The following is a 12689-nucleotide window of genomic DNA, read 5'->3' as shown; positions in this document are numbered from 1 at the left end:
TCTCTCCGCTGATGTCAGTACGTAGAGAGGCTTCCCATCGCCTCTTGTTCTGTATTCCGTCTCCAAGCTCCTGTTCAGCCTGTGTGTTGTCAAAACTGTTAATACGGGAGTGACTCAGCGGATCAATGGGAATGACATGAGGGTTGTGCTCATGGACAATCAGTATTTTTCCCCCCCACCCCCTCCAGCCCCACTGGGCTGGAAGAGACAATGTGCGAGAGCAACTGCCAATAAACATGTTTACTGGACTCAGGCCTGATTGTGCTCTGTAGCCTTCTCGCCCCCTCCCCGCCCCGTGGTTTTCCTAGCTAGGAGGAGCTCTGATGAGCTGTGCTGGAACAGCAATCCTTTGCTGTGGCTGGTCCATCCAGGTATGTGCCTAGCCTCCGGTCGCGGGGCGTTACAGGCTGCTAGAAGGACCAGTCCTCGCATGAGCCAGTCTGGGTAGGAAGCTGTTTATCTCTGCCTTTCAGATAGGGGAACAGCAGCACTACAGGCACTAAAGGCTTCTCTGAGATGGTGAGGAAGCCTCGGGTGAGCGGCAACCCCTGCTGCGCTTTGGCTCCTTTCTGGGGGTGTGCAGGAGGGGTGCAGACCTCAGGGCTGTGGAAGAGAGACTCTCCTTTCGCTCGGCAGGGCTGGCTAACATGGCGTTTGGTTCCAGCACTCAGTGGCCTGGTTTGCCTTGCACGACTGTGACTTCCAGCTGCGTCAGGAGTCAAACCCTCTTCCCTCATAGTGCTGCTGAGATGGGAGAGACTCGGGTGCCAACGCAGGAGCTTCCTTTGTGTGCTTACAATGGCTTTTTGCTCAGAGCTTGTGGGAACACCTCTGCCCACAGCCCTGTAATTGGGCTTTGACTAGGCAGACTTGGCTTGTCCTGGGCGCAGTGAGAAGCTGTGGAACTGAGCCTCCTTCCTCGGGCCCAGCCATGGTGCTGCTTGGAGGCTGCTTTGGTCCTGCCGTACCCTGTGAGCCGGGAGGGGAAGGAGGGGGAGCAGGTCTCTCAGCAGCTCTGGGATTCTGCCAGAGAACAAGTTATCTTCCCATTAGAAAAGCTGTGTGCTTATAAATAGTTTTGAGTTTTTATTAGAATGGATGTTGATACTTCCTACTGGCAGTCCGTGTCTCTGGTAGGTCCATCGCTGTAGAGAAGAAGCAGGACTCGGTTGTGAGGAAAGTGTAAAGGTGACTTTCTGCTGGGGCAGCTGAACGCAGAGTATTCAGGCTCTCCGTCCGGCTCCCAGATTCATACTAGCTGCCCTCCGTCTCCTGGGGAATTCTCCTCAATCCCTGCACAGGCTGCAGCCCTGCAGCCCTTCCTGTTGGACAGCCCACCCCTTGCATGTTACGTTGATGCGTTATTTCTAATAACTGGCTTAAAAGCAAGCTTACTGCAGAGCATGCATCTAGCTGCGATGTTCCGGGGTACCTCCCGTGCTGTCTTTACTACACTATCAGCTGCTGGATGGCTCTCTGGCAGCCGGGGTGAAACATGGCTCTGCTCTTTCAAGGCTTGTCTCGACCCGAGGTGCTCAGAGCTATGATCCCCACCACTCGCGGGTTCCACCAGCCCTGCTGTGACAGGGAGGGAGAGGTGGTACAGCACACGCTGGGTGCGAGCGCAGTGCCTGTAAACCCACAAAGAGTCTGTTTGTCTTCCGCTCGCTGCGATGGTAACATTGCAGCAGATCGGCGCACTCGATAAGCGCTGAGGTGATCCCACGCTGTGCGATTTAAGAAATGGTTCTTCAGGTAAGCTGAAACTTGCAGGTAAGACTTTGCAGGATGTTTTAGAATGCTGCATGGAGCAAGATGTCCATGATTTCTTTCACAGCTCACAGTAAGGAGAGTTTGCTCCTGGAGTAGAGGAATTCAATTAGTCCTTGAAAGACGTTAAATTGGCTTCTTTGATTCCAAAAAGATGACGGACAGAAGTTTGCCGTGTGTCCAGGAAGATTTCCCTGTGCCCATGAAGTCTGTATTCTGCTGGAAGGTTGGTGACAGTCGCATTTTCCAAGCAGTATCCTGCTGACATCTGCCTTCTCTACTGCAGTCAGACCTGTGTCACTTAAAAAGTTGCAGCATAAACATTCTCACTTGTAGGAAATGAAGGTCTCTATGTCTTGAGGCTAGTTCACCTGTGGCAGTAAAACCAAGCGCTGTCGTGATCTCATCTGCTAAAAAGACTTGCAGTAAGATGGTGATGGGGGGGAAGTCTGGAGTCCTCTCCTGTGAGGTCCGGAGGAGCTGAGCCTCGGGCCTGGGAAGGGTTCCCTGCGCCGCAGGCTGAGATCTCTGCTTCCTCTCCAGCGTCAGACGTTAGGCAGCAGAATACAGCCCCTCTGCCGCCTGTTAGGGACAGTGCTTCTGAAACAGAGCTGGGAAGTGCGGTGTTCTACTGTCTGTGGGGCAGAGGTGGCAGTAAGTTGAACGCGAGAGCAGTAGTTGGGATGAGCCGGGATGCTGTTGCAGCCAGGTCTCAGAAATAAGGTGCTCCCTGGGCTCCCAGGGTGTTTGAGACGCTGAGAATCTGGAGGAAAGAAGCGTTCATTTTCTTTTATCGTTCAATTTTACATGTCCACCAACCAAAGAGTGTCCTGTAGCCCTTTGTTATTTAACGTTATGTAATGGTTTTTAATGAGGGAGGCCTGGCTTTTGCTTTCCAAATGGTGAATTAGACAGTTGGCAGGTGATGCGCGGGCTTTGTCAGCCTGAGAGGGATGTTCTTGAGTTAACAAACAGGGGTTAAGGTTGGTCTTGAACTTGGACTTTGTGAAGCTTTCCTTTGGAAGAGCTTTGCAGCCCTGCCAGTCTGCAGCTGAGCAGGCCCGTGCAGGAGGAGCGGTGCTGGGAGGGGTTCATGGGTACCCTGGGAGCCAACGTCTCTGGGGATTCCCAGTCTGGAGGCTGGAAAGTCTTGCTAAGAGTGGCTGTTGCCTGGGTGCAGGGGGCTGGATGACGGGCTCTGAAAGGTCAGCAGTAATCCAATTTAAAACCGGAACGGAGGTGTAATGGTTTTGTACTACTCGGAAGCTCCATTCTTACAGACTCTTGTTGTTGCCCCATGTTTTCAGGTAGAAAATGTCACTGCTTTTTTGCTTTTGAGATAGCACTGAGGTATAAACAACAAAGCAAGAAACCCTTTTTCTTTTCCTTTTTTAGCATGGGCTGTTGGCAGTGATGAAGTCTATACTCTCTGCCTGGTTTCCCCAGCTTGATGCAGGGAGAGGATAGTGCTTTCCAGCACCTTCTGTGCCGTACGTGTGGGCGAGGGGCAGGCTAAGGCTCTCCTGGAATCCCCCCACCCCCAACTATACCGATTCCTCTTATCCTGAAGGCGATGCAGGTTTGAGTTGAAGCCTGGCTTTTGTGTTCCCAAGTAGAGAGAATATTAAGGAGGCGACTTAGAACAAGTGCTAGAAGCGGAGGTACGGTCTGTACGTTGGAAGGGGCTGCTCGCAGCCAGGAGCTGAGGAGCAGCAGTTGCATCTGGTGGGTGTGGGGTCAGCGTGCCACGGGACGAGGAACTGGAGGTGCTGACAGGTACAGACTAGTCTCAGCCTTAAGCCTTGGGAATTCCTGCACAAACTTGCTTGCTGGAGCTTGTCGCTCAGTGGGCTTTGGTGGCTGGGGAAGGAATAGGAAGTGCTTGGAGGGATGGAGCTTTAACATTTCCTCCAGGGTAACTTGCAGTTGATTTTAAACTCATGCTGTTTTCATAGGGGTGTCTGTCTGATCAGGGGGTCCCGAGAAGAGATTGTCAGAGTCCCCAGCAGATTCTCCAGCCTGAAGTAGTAGGTGTTTCGGTGCAGGGAAGGGAGTAGAGAGAGGAATTCCAGCACAGAGGACCGTCATGGCCCTCCATCTCACGCAATAGCAGGGGATGTTGCCAGGGAGCAGCTCTCCACCGCTCAGGCCCCTCTTCTCCCTCCCAGGCCCATTGCTTGGAGCAGGGGGAGCTGAGCACGGCGCTGCTCGGGCTTACCAGGTCTGCAGGCACCAAGTTCAGGAGAGTGAGAGGGAAGCTTAGTTAACACACCATGCTGAATTTAGCTGGGTATAGAATAAACACTGCAAATGTGAGTTATTGTGCAGTATGCTGTTCAGGCACACCTGTGCTGTGTTGCAGTAACCCTTCTCTAGCTAAAGCTCTCTGGGTAAATCTGTTGCGGCGTTTTGCCACGGGGGAATGGTGGGCAGACCCCTTGCATTGGAGCGAACTCTGGTTTCAGGTGGGTTTTGGCAGGGGCTCCTTTGCCTCGGCTGCGAGGCGCAGACTCAGGCCTGCCTTCAGCAGGGGGTGTGTGAGCAGCATGGTGATGTAGCAGCCCCGTCTGCCGATGGGCTTGGCTCGGCAGCGGCACGGCATCGCAGGGCTGCTTTGGGGTGAGGCGAGGTCAGCTCTGCAGGGGCTCCGGCCGCTCGGGGCTGGCTGCAGAGTCACGACAGGAGCTCTGCTCCCCTGTTCTGTGTGGAAAATGCCCACAGTGTCCCGGAGCCCAGGTGCAGCCATGCTTCAGGTGTACTGACCTCACTGCATATTTATTTTTCTTTCCCTCCTCACCCTTCCCTCTCCCTTTCATTGTGCTGACATCTCTCTGAGTTCTTGGGCTCCTACCTTGCTGAGATATTTTCTTGCAAGAGCTAGCACGTCTGTCAGGGAGCTGGGCTGCCTGCATAGCAGGAACAGCCTAGAGCTTCTTCTGCACTGGAGAGATCAGTTTGCCAGGCACGACTGGATGGTGGTAGGCGCCTTTGAGAATGGCCGTGGTGCAACCAGAGGAGGGAGGACAACGTGTGCAAATGTCCTCACTGCAGTCGGGATGGTACCCACGGTTCCCAGCAGGTCTTCTTTAATGTCCCTCTGAGTATATAAGCACAGACCTGGAAACAAGACTCAATATAATCCTGTGTACAGCGCAGAGGATGCACTGCAGCGGGCTTGGCTCAGTGACAGCAGACACCCGAGGTGTGATAATGCACAAGCAGGGGACAGTTCCCGCTGCTGGTTGTGGTCCTGGCAGGGGACGTGCAGAGCCTGAAATCTGACTTCTCCGTGGAGAAGAGTATAACGCTCAGTGCTTTGCTCCTATTTTTGTTCGGAGCCAGAAATCAAAGTCCAGAGTGGTGCTTCTGCAGCCAGAATAATTTAAAGGCACTTGCTCTTGTTTTGGGGCCAATATTTAACTTGTGCCTGTGATGAGGAATGCCTGTTAGACTCTAAATATTTGCCTTAAGGAAGAAGTTTGAGGGAAGAACGTCCACTGCTGGGGGGGAAGCAGGGGGGATTTCAGGAAACGAGTTCAAGTCTCTGTATTTACAGGTCTGTCTAAAACAGCCTGTGTTCCCCTTCTGGCGCGGCTCTGGCAGGTACTGAGGCAGCTCTGGCTGAGCCGCAGCGCAGGAGCGTCTGGGAGGAAATGTTTGTGTGCTCCGGCGGCTGAAGCAGGCAGCGGCGCAGGGTGTGTCTGCTCGCACAGCCCCAGTCCTGCGCTCCTGCTGCCAAAGGGGGATTTAAAGGCACAGGTTTGGAGCTGCTTTCCAGCTGGGGCTGGTGTGGGCAGCTGGGCTGAAGCATGTGTAACTTCCTGATAAAAGCAGCTTATCAGAAAAGAAATGCTCTGCTGCTTTTGCTTTCTCTGTGATCTTTGGTGGCAAGAGTTCATTAGCTGTGAAATCCTCTGCGGTGGATCCTGCTAATGGCAGGATTTCCCATTCCCTGGACCTGCTCGATGAGGTGCTTGTGGCTTCTCCTGTCCTCTCTCACCTTTCTGTGTGATCCTTCTCGCAGTGTGCCACAAACACCATCACGCAGCCTCCGGTAAGCCTGTAAGGGTGTTTGTCTCTGCTGGTCAGCATTGACCTTGTCCCACGTTTCTGGGCAGAGAGCGGCTGTGTGGAGCTGTGTGCTGGGGTGCCGGTGGTGTACGTCAAAATTCAGGTCAGGTCATGCTGGCATCTCTGCAGGCTGTATGGGCTGTTTGTGGTGCGTGAGGATCAGGCGATGGAGAGGAGCCTGGTCCTCTGTTCCCAGCTCCTTAGGTGGCCGTAGGCAGCTCAGGCAGCCCCTGTCTGCAGGCAGGGCAGGTTAGTAATTCTGGGTCTGGATGTGAAGTCTGGGCTTCCTTAGTGACATGGTAACCCTCTGCCCCGACTTCTCGTGCTCTGTGCTCTTGCTTGCATGCTTTTGGCCATCCTTGACTATTTTAGCTGAGTTTTGCATAGATACAGAAAGAACATGTTTTCTCTTGAAGCAAAATCAAAGGCACGCGGCTGTTTGCAAGGCAGCCCAAGGGGAAGGCTTTGCCCAGGCTCCTGCGTGCAGAGTTCAGCCCAGCTCTGAAAGGTTGAGAACTTCCTCCTTCCAGTGTAGCAAAGGGCTTGCAGGCAACCCTCAGTCCCAGCCTGAAGCTACGCTAAGGAGAGCCAAGTCTAGCTGGAGCATGGCTCTTGCTTTTGGTGATGGGTTTGGTGCTGGGGAAGCAAGGACCGCTGTCAGAGCCCCATCCAGCTCAGAGGGTGGCACTGTGCTGGAGTTCGAAGGGGATGGGGGGCTGTATAGGAAGATGGCAAACTGTCTTCCCCCCCCGTCTGCATATTCTGCAGGCACCTGATACCATCTGTGATGGTGGTGATAACTGAGCTGTGTCTCTTCAACCCAAGGGCTCTGGCAGTGTCCGCACCGCAGCCCAGAGCCCCTCTGTGGTTGCATTCCCAGTTTGAAAGGCTGTAGAGGTGCTCGTGTTCCAGAGCGTGGCTGGCAGCCCCTCTGAGCTGCGAGACCACGGGGCTGGCTGTGGGTGGGCACCCAACAGCACTGTGCAGCTGTGGGAAGTCTTGGCCAGTTTCCATAATGAGTGTTGACGGGTTTAGGCCCACAAATTGGCTGCATAATGAATGAGGGAGCCAGGGGAGCTGTGTCCTGTCCGCAGGGACTGGAAGAGGTGAAGGGAACTAGAAACATGAGTAATTAACTCAAAAAAAAAAAAAAAAGTTTGGGTTTTGGATGGAAGTGTGTGCTAGAGAAGGGTGAACGTGTGTTGGCTGGGGTTTCTGGGACAAATCGGAGAAGTGAGAGCCCAGAAATGAGGGAGAAGGGACAGTTTGTTCGTGTAAATAACGTTCCAGGTATTAATAGCAGCAAGATGAAATGGGTCCTCCTGGGGGGGGTGTATCCTGCATGTTCCTTCATGTGGGCGATCCCTCTGACTTTATAAATTAAGCCCTTTGTGTAGGGCCCAGAGAAGCAGGTCTGGAGCAGGTAAGGTAAAGGGAGGAACCAGCAGGGTCGCATGAGATCTACCTGTTTGAGAGAGCGCAGTCTTTTGGATGAACCCTGAAAAGTTTCCTTTCCTGGTCCACAGCACCTCTGTAGCCACTCTTCTGATCCTGTGCAAAATACACACAGGTGGGGAACGAGGGAAGGTGAGAAACAACCTTTGGAACGTGCCTTTCTGATGTGAAGGTTGGTGGCAAACCAGACTGAGTCCTTAATCCACAAAGCTGTCGTGGTGCTTAATAAAGGGTTGTGAGTCTGATCCTCTACGTGAGGGATGGAGGAGTGAAAAGATCCTGAACGATTTGTGGTGTGACCAGGAATGGGATGTAAGTCTGTCCCCTCTGTTCTGAAGCTTATCCCTCCCTGCCAGCCAGCAGACTGGGGTGTTTGTCTAGGTCTTAGGAATTTGTCCCAGTTAGTCTCCAGTTGAGAATCGCCTTTCTCTACGCCCCTTTTCTTCTGTGAGATCACGGACGTGTTAGAGTTTCATGCTGCTTCGCTTCCCCATCTGTAAAATAAGCAGGTCGCTTCTGTACCTTTGAGAGAGGTTGCAAGGAAAAATGTGTAATGGATTGAGCTGCTTGGTCTTGTAATAGAGCGGGTGGGAAGATAAATGCCTCATGGATCGCTCATTGCTTCTCTGAAGATGCTGCTGACGCTTGCGTGTAAGCTGATGGATATTGTTGTGCCACAGAGCATCCCTCTGCCCCAGTTACTCTGCAGGAAAGATTAATCGCACAGTGCTACTCTTTGCTCCCCACGGTCTGGGCTGTGGGTCCTGCTGGTGGTCCTGGAAGGCTGTCCTTGTTGGGTTGTTGTCCCCGTTGGGGTGGAGAGCTGGGAGCAGCGTACGTAAGCCAGCATGGCAGTGAGCCAGCTCTCGTGTGACTTTGCAGTAGGGAAGCGATTCTGGCATCTCAGCGCAAGGAGTTTGACAGCTCTTTGGGGAGAGGTTTCCCTGTGAACCCCCCCCGGAAGCCTTCCCTTCCCTTCCCATCTTCTTTCCCCCCCAATTCTTAAGGTTGGCAGTCATTTGAGAGGAAATGTGCGGGGCTTCGAGCAGCCTGGGGAAAAATGCAGAGGGGGAAATGGTGTTAGCTTGAATGTGGGACAGCTCGACTTGGCAGAGCTGCAGCTCTGCAACCCAGAAATGGAAACAGCCCTTGTCACCAGTGGGAATGACACCCCCCTCCACCCACCCTGCTCCAGGGCGAAGCGCCCACTTGAGTGAAGTGACTGGGCTGGGACAGAGCAGAGCTGGCATTGTTCCCCCCTTCTGTGCAACCCTAGGGGGGTTGGGGAAGTTGCAATTAGCTGTAGTTTGGTGATTGAAGAGATAACTGGATCCAGGCACCCCTTTTTCCCCTGCCTTGTCTTGCAAAAGGCTACCCCAGATCTGCCAGTACAGCTGCTTCCTAACCTGGTTCTGTCAAGAGGATATGGGTTACGGGGAAAAAAAAAAAAATCCTACTATTAAAAGTGCTTATGCCAACCCAGATCCTGCTGACAGAAAAGGGTTTGGTAGCGATACATGACAGGAGGCCAAGCAGATCTCTGCAGAGTGACAGTCCCCAGATGGGCTGAGGAGCGGGGGAACCCTGCTGTCACACGCATCTCGCTGTTGCGGTGCACGAGCCTTTGGCAGCCAGGCTGGATGTATGCTTCAAATCTGCTGAGTTGGAGTCCTTGTGGGTCTGTTTCCCCCCTTTAAACTGTGGCTGGCATGTGAGTGGCTCGTTAGTAACCCCTTCTGGAAACCCCTTCTAACTGAAGGCCCCAGAGTGCTCAATTTGCCCCCATTCCCTGCAGGATGAGTAACTATCCCAAATCTTGGAGGTGTGAGATGAAACAGGCTGTGGTTTTTGTTCCTCCAGTGCTGTGTGTCGTTCATCTCTGCCGCTTCCTCCCTTACCCTGGTCCCGAAAGCGGGGCTGGGAAGAAGCCCTGTTGTTTGAGGTACCGGGCAAATCTGTATTACAGCAATTGCCCATGAGAAGTGTTCATGAAGGCGATTGGGAAAAACTGTCTGATATTTCAAAGCCACCCAGATGGGCTTTGCGCTCTCCTGTGGCAAGAGCTGGTTGCTTTGCAGCACAGAGTTCCTGGTCCTGTCCCTCATGGGGGCAGCGGGGCTGCCCCGAGCTGCCTGGCCGATGGCCAGCATCTTCTCCCAGCTTAGGCTGCACTGCTGAGTTTTCCAATCCCCTGCGAGTGCTCCCATCGCCTCCCTGGCTCTGCACTGAGTTTTCTGGGCAGTATGGCACAGCTCACCCTCCCTCCCAAGTTGTCAGGGCTGGGAGCCCCTCCTTTCCCCCATGGCTGTCTGGTAGGAGCCCTGCAGTGGCAGAGACAGGGAGGAAGCAGGAGATAAATGCTCACCCGTGTCCCTCTGTATCCCCTGACAGAAGGTCAGTGGCTCTTAAGAGGTGCTGCCTGCCCGTGGTGGCACTGGCGAGGAGGAGGAGGGAGGTACTGGCTGAGCTCTGCCTGTGGGCGTCCGCTCCGCCCGCCTCCTGGAAATGCAAACCAGGAGACAAATCTGAAACCAATCTGGCAACTGCTGCAGCCAGGCCTCTGACCCGCTCCTAGCGTGGAGCGGGCAGTGCTGCACGAGGCCGGGTTACTGCCCTGGCCTGGAAAAGCGCAGATGACCTTAGAGGGCACAGCAGCCTCTGGGCACCACTGGGCTTTTCTCCCTCTTCTGCCACTGCTTTCTGTGTGATGTTAGGCGGTTATGTGCCTCAGTTCCCTCTTCTGTAATGACACTTCCTTGGTGAAGTACTTTGAGCCACTGCTGCAAGGAGTAGTATAAGAGCCAGGGGTCATTTATCGTTTGCATCAGCCATCTGGAAAGCCCCTGGAGCTTGTGACTAGGAACATCAGGACGATAAGATGGCTAATGTTGCTGCCTGGATTCTTACCCAGCTTGATGGGAGGGAAGGAGGTGTGTGCCCAGCCCCTGGAGCCAGTTGATGTGCATGCCAGCACAGGGTCGTGGATGTGGTCTCTTCTGGGGTGTCCCACCTGGCGTGACAGATGTGGTCATTTGTGTGTGTTCAGAGGTGGCAAGTACAAGCTTTGAAACAGCAGCATCCACACCTGGTATCATCTAGAGCTCCCTGGTGGCCTGGACTCTGGTCAGACAGTCCGGGCTGCACAGAGGGGGTAACAAGAGAGGGGGTTTTCTCATGTGTGGCCGCTTGGAAAGCTGCGGTTCAGAGAAAAGAAAGTCTGCTGTGGACTTGCAGTGTGACTCCAGTTTGGGCAGCAGGGATGTCCTGCCCTCCAGAGATGGTGGCTTCCAGGAGAAGAGTGAGCATCACCTGCTGTTGGAGCAGGTTTGTGCCCTGGCACATAAATTGTTGGGCTGGTGCAATGTGCTGATGATAGTCCTCTGGCTCCTTGTCTGTCCTGCTCTGGGGCAGCCTTTCCCCTGCTGGCTCCAGGGGCACAGCCCCCGTGGGGTGCCAGGAGCCCCCTGCTCCCTGTGCCTTGCACGTGAGGAGGCCGTGCAGATGTCGAGCGGAGGGAGTGCGTTTGCTTGTTCTGTGGCTGCTTAGGGGCTGCGGGGAGGGAAAATGGAAGTGCTGAGAGCTAGTGCTCTGCTAAACTTTGATCTTCGACTCCCTGGAAGTTGAGAGCGAGTGGGGATACCCTGGGTTGTTCAGTGATGCTGAGCCAGCTCCGGCCAGTTTCAAGCCATTTGTGTTGTGGGGAGACCCGTGGTGTGAGTGTCTGAGGACAGCAGTCTGTTCCCAGTCTCCTGCTTCTGAGGTTATTTGGGAGCCCGTCTGAAGGCTGTGGGGAGAAAAAAGTGCTGAGTGTGTTGCTCTGGCATCCCGCTCCCTGGAGGAGAGTGCCTGGCTCGCCCATGCTGGTGTTCAGTCGAGTTCCTCTGAGGGGAGGAAATCTCCTCCAGGTGGATAAAAGGTTTTGAGACTGTCACCCAGCCTGGGCTTGGGGGAGGAAAGGAAGGGAAGGGAGCCACGCGCATCCAGGAATTGGCTTTTGTTATAGGAAAGGGGTTGGGAAACGTCTCTTATCCTTTGGAGAACAGATGTTGAGCCCCTCGTCCTAGCTACAGCTGATCCCTTGCAACGCCGGAAGGAAGCACATGTGGGATTCAAGGCTGCGGGATCTCTGAGGACATCCTCAAAAGGGTTGCGTTCTTCCTCTGCTCTTGAATGTCTCCCACCACTTGACAGCACTCCCTCTGAGACGGTGCTCGGATGGCTGCCTCTTCCCGTGTCCTCTGCTCCCCTTCTGCTGCTGCCTGGCCCATGGGACGCAGCTGTGGTTTGTGCTCTGTAAGCAGAGCCATGAGGAGCTCTCCCGCGGCACGTGGGGGGAGGTCTCGCCCCACCGTGTGGTCGGACCCTCTGACTCATGCGCACCAGAACACCTCTGCCTGGACTTTCTCTGGAGCCTCGTCCTGCCGTGACGAGGCATGGATCACCTCGTGGGCAGCGTCCCCCTCGGACGATGCCAGTGCAGTGGCTCCTGCAGAAGAGGAGGGCGGATGAGAGGCAGGGGCTGGCAGCGGGAGAGCCGTTCACCCGCAGTCCGGCAGTGTGGGAAAGCTGCACTGCGCTTCACCAGGGAGCCTGTTTGTCTCCGCCAGGCTGTCGTACAGAGCAATCCACGACTTGGGGCTGCAGGGGTTGCCCCCTTCCTCAGTGACTGGTTGAGAGCTGCTCTTGACCTCCCCATCCATGGGCATTGATAAAGGAGCTGTGTCACCAGCCAGCGGGGAGCTGTTGTGTCGTCTGCTGGCTGCACTGATGGGTGTAGGTCTGGGGCTGCCTGCCACGGGCTGGAGCTTGCTCTGTGGCTCGTTGACAAGGGGTGAAGGTGGCACAGCAGCCCCTTGGTCGCGTGTGGTTTTCACATTGTGTGAGGATTGTTGCTGTCATGTCCCGGCTCATTTTCCATCCCCAGGGGGTGGTTGCATAAGCAGGAAGAAGTTTTTGCTGTAGGTCTTTCTCAGTGGGCTGTAACAGAGGCTGTGGACCCTGCTCTGCCTTCAGCGGAGTGGAGAGAAGCGATGGCACTGCGCACAGCATCACGTGCGTGACGAGGCATTATTGATGGTCTGGCCTTGTGGTGACAGTTGGGCTGTCCCAGCGCTGGGAGAGCAGGACACCTCCCCATCTCCCTGTTTTGGTGGGAAGGATTGATTTCACGGGTTGGGATTCAGAAATCTCTGGGAGTTTGCTGTTTCAACTGTCTGACTTTGCGTTAAAGTTTAAATACACGTTGTGTGCTCACGTGTACAACTGCAAATTCGGGGGAGGGAGGGAGAACCCCAAAGTTTATTAGCAGCAAGCAGTGCAAAGCGGCCCTGATGCCGGACTGGGAAATAAGCCCATCACAGTGGGGTGGGAAATGGATGGTTGCTTGCCAAAAC

The sequence above is a fragment of the Pygoscelis adeliae genome, unplaced genomic scaffold (genome assembly GCF_000699105.1).
Source record: "Pygoscelis adeliae isolate BGI_AS28 unplaced genomic scaffold, ASM69910v1 Scaffold537, whole genome shotgun sequence".
NCBI lineage: Eukaryota > Metazoa > Chordata > Aves > Sphenisciformes > Spheniscidae > Pygoscelis > Pygoscelis adeliae.
Note: the sequence above shows the minus strand (reverse complement) of the source record.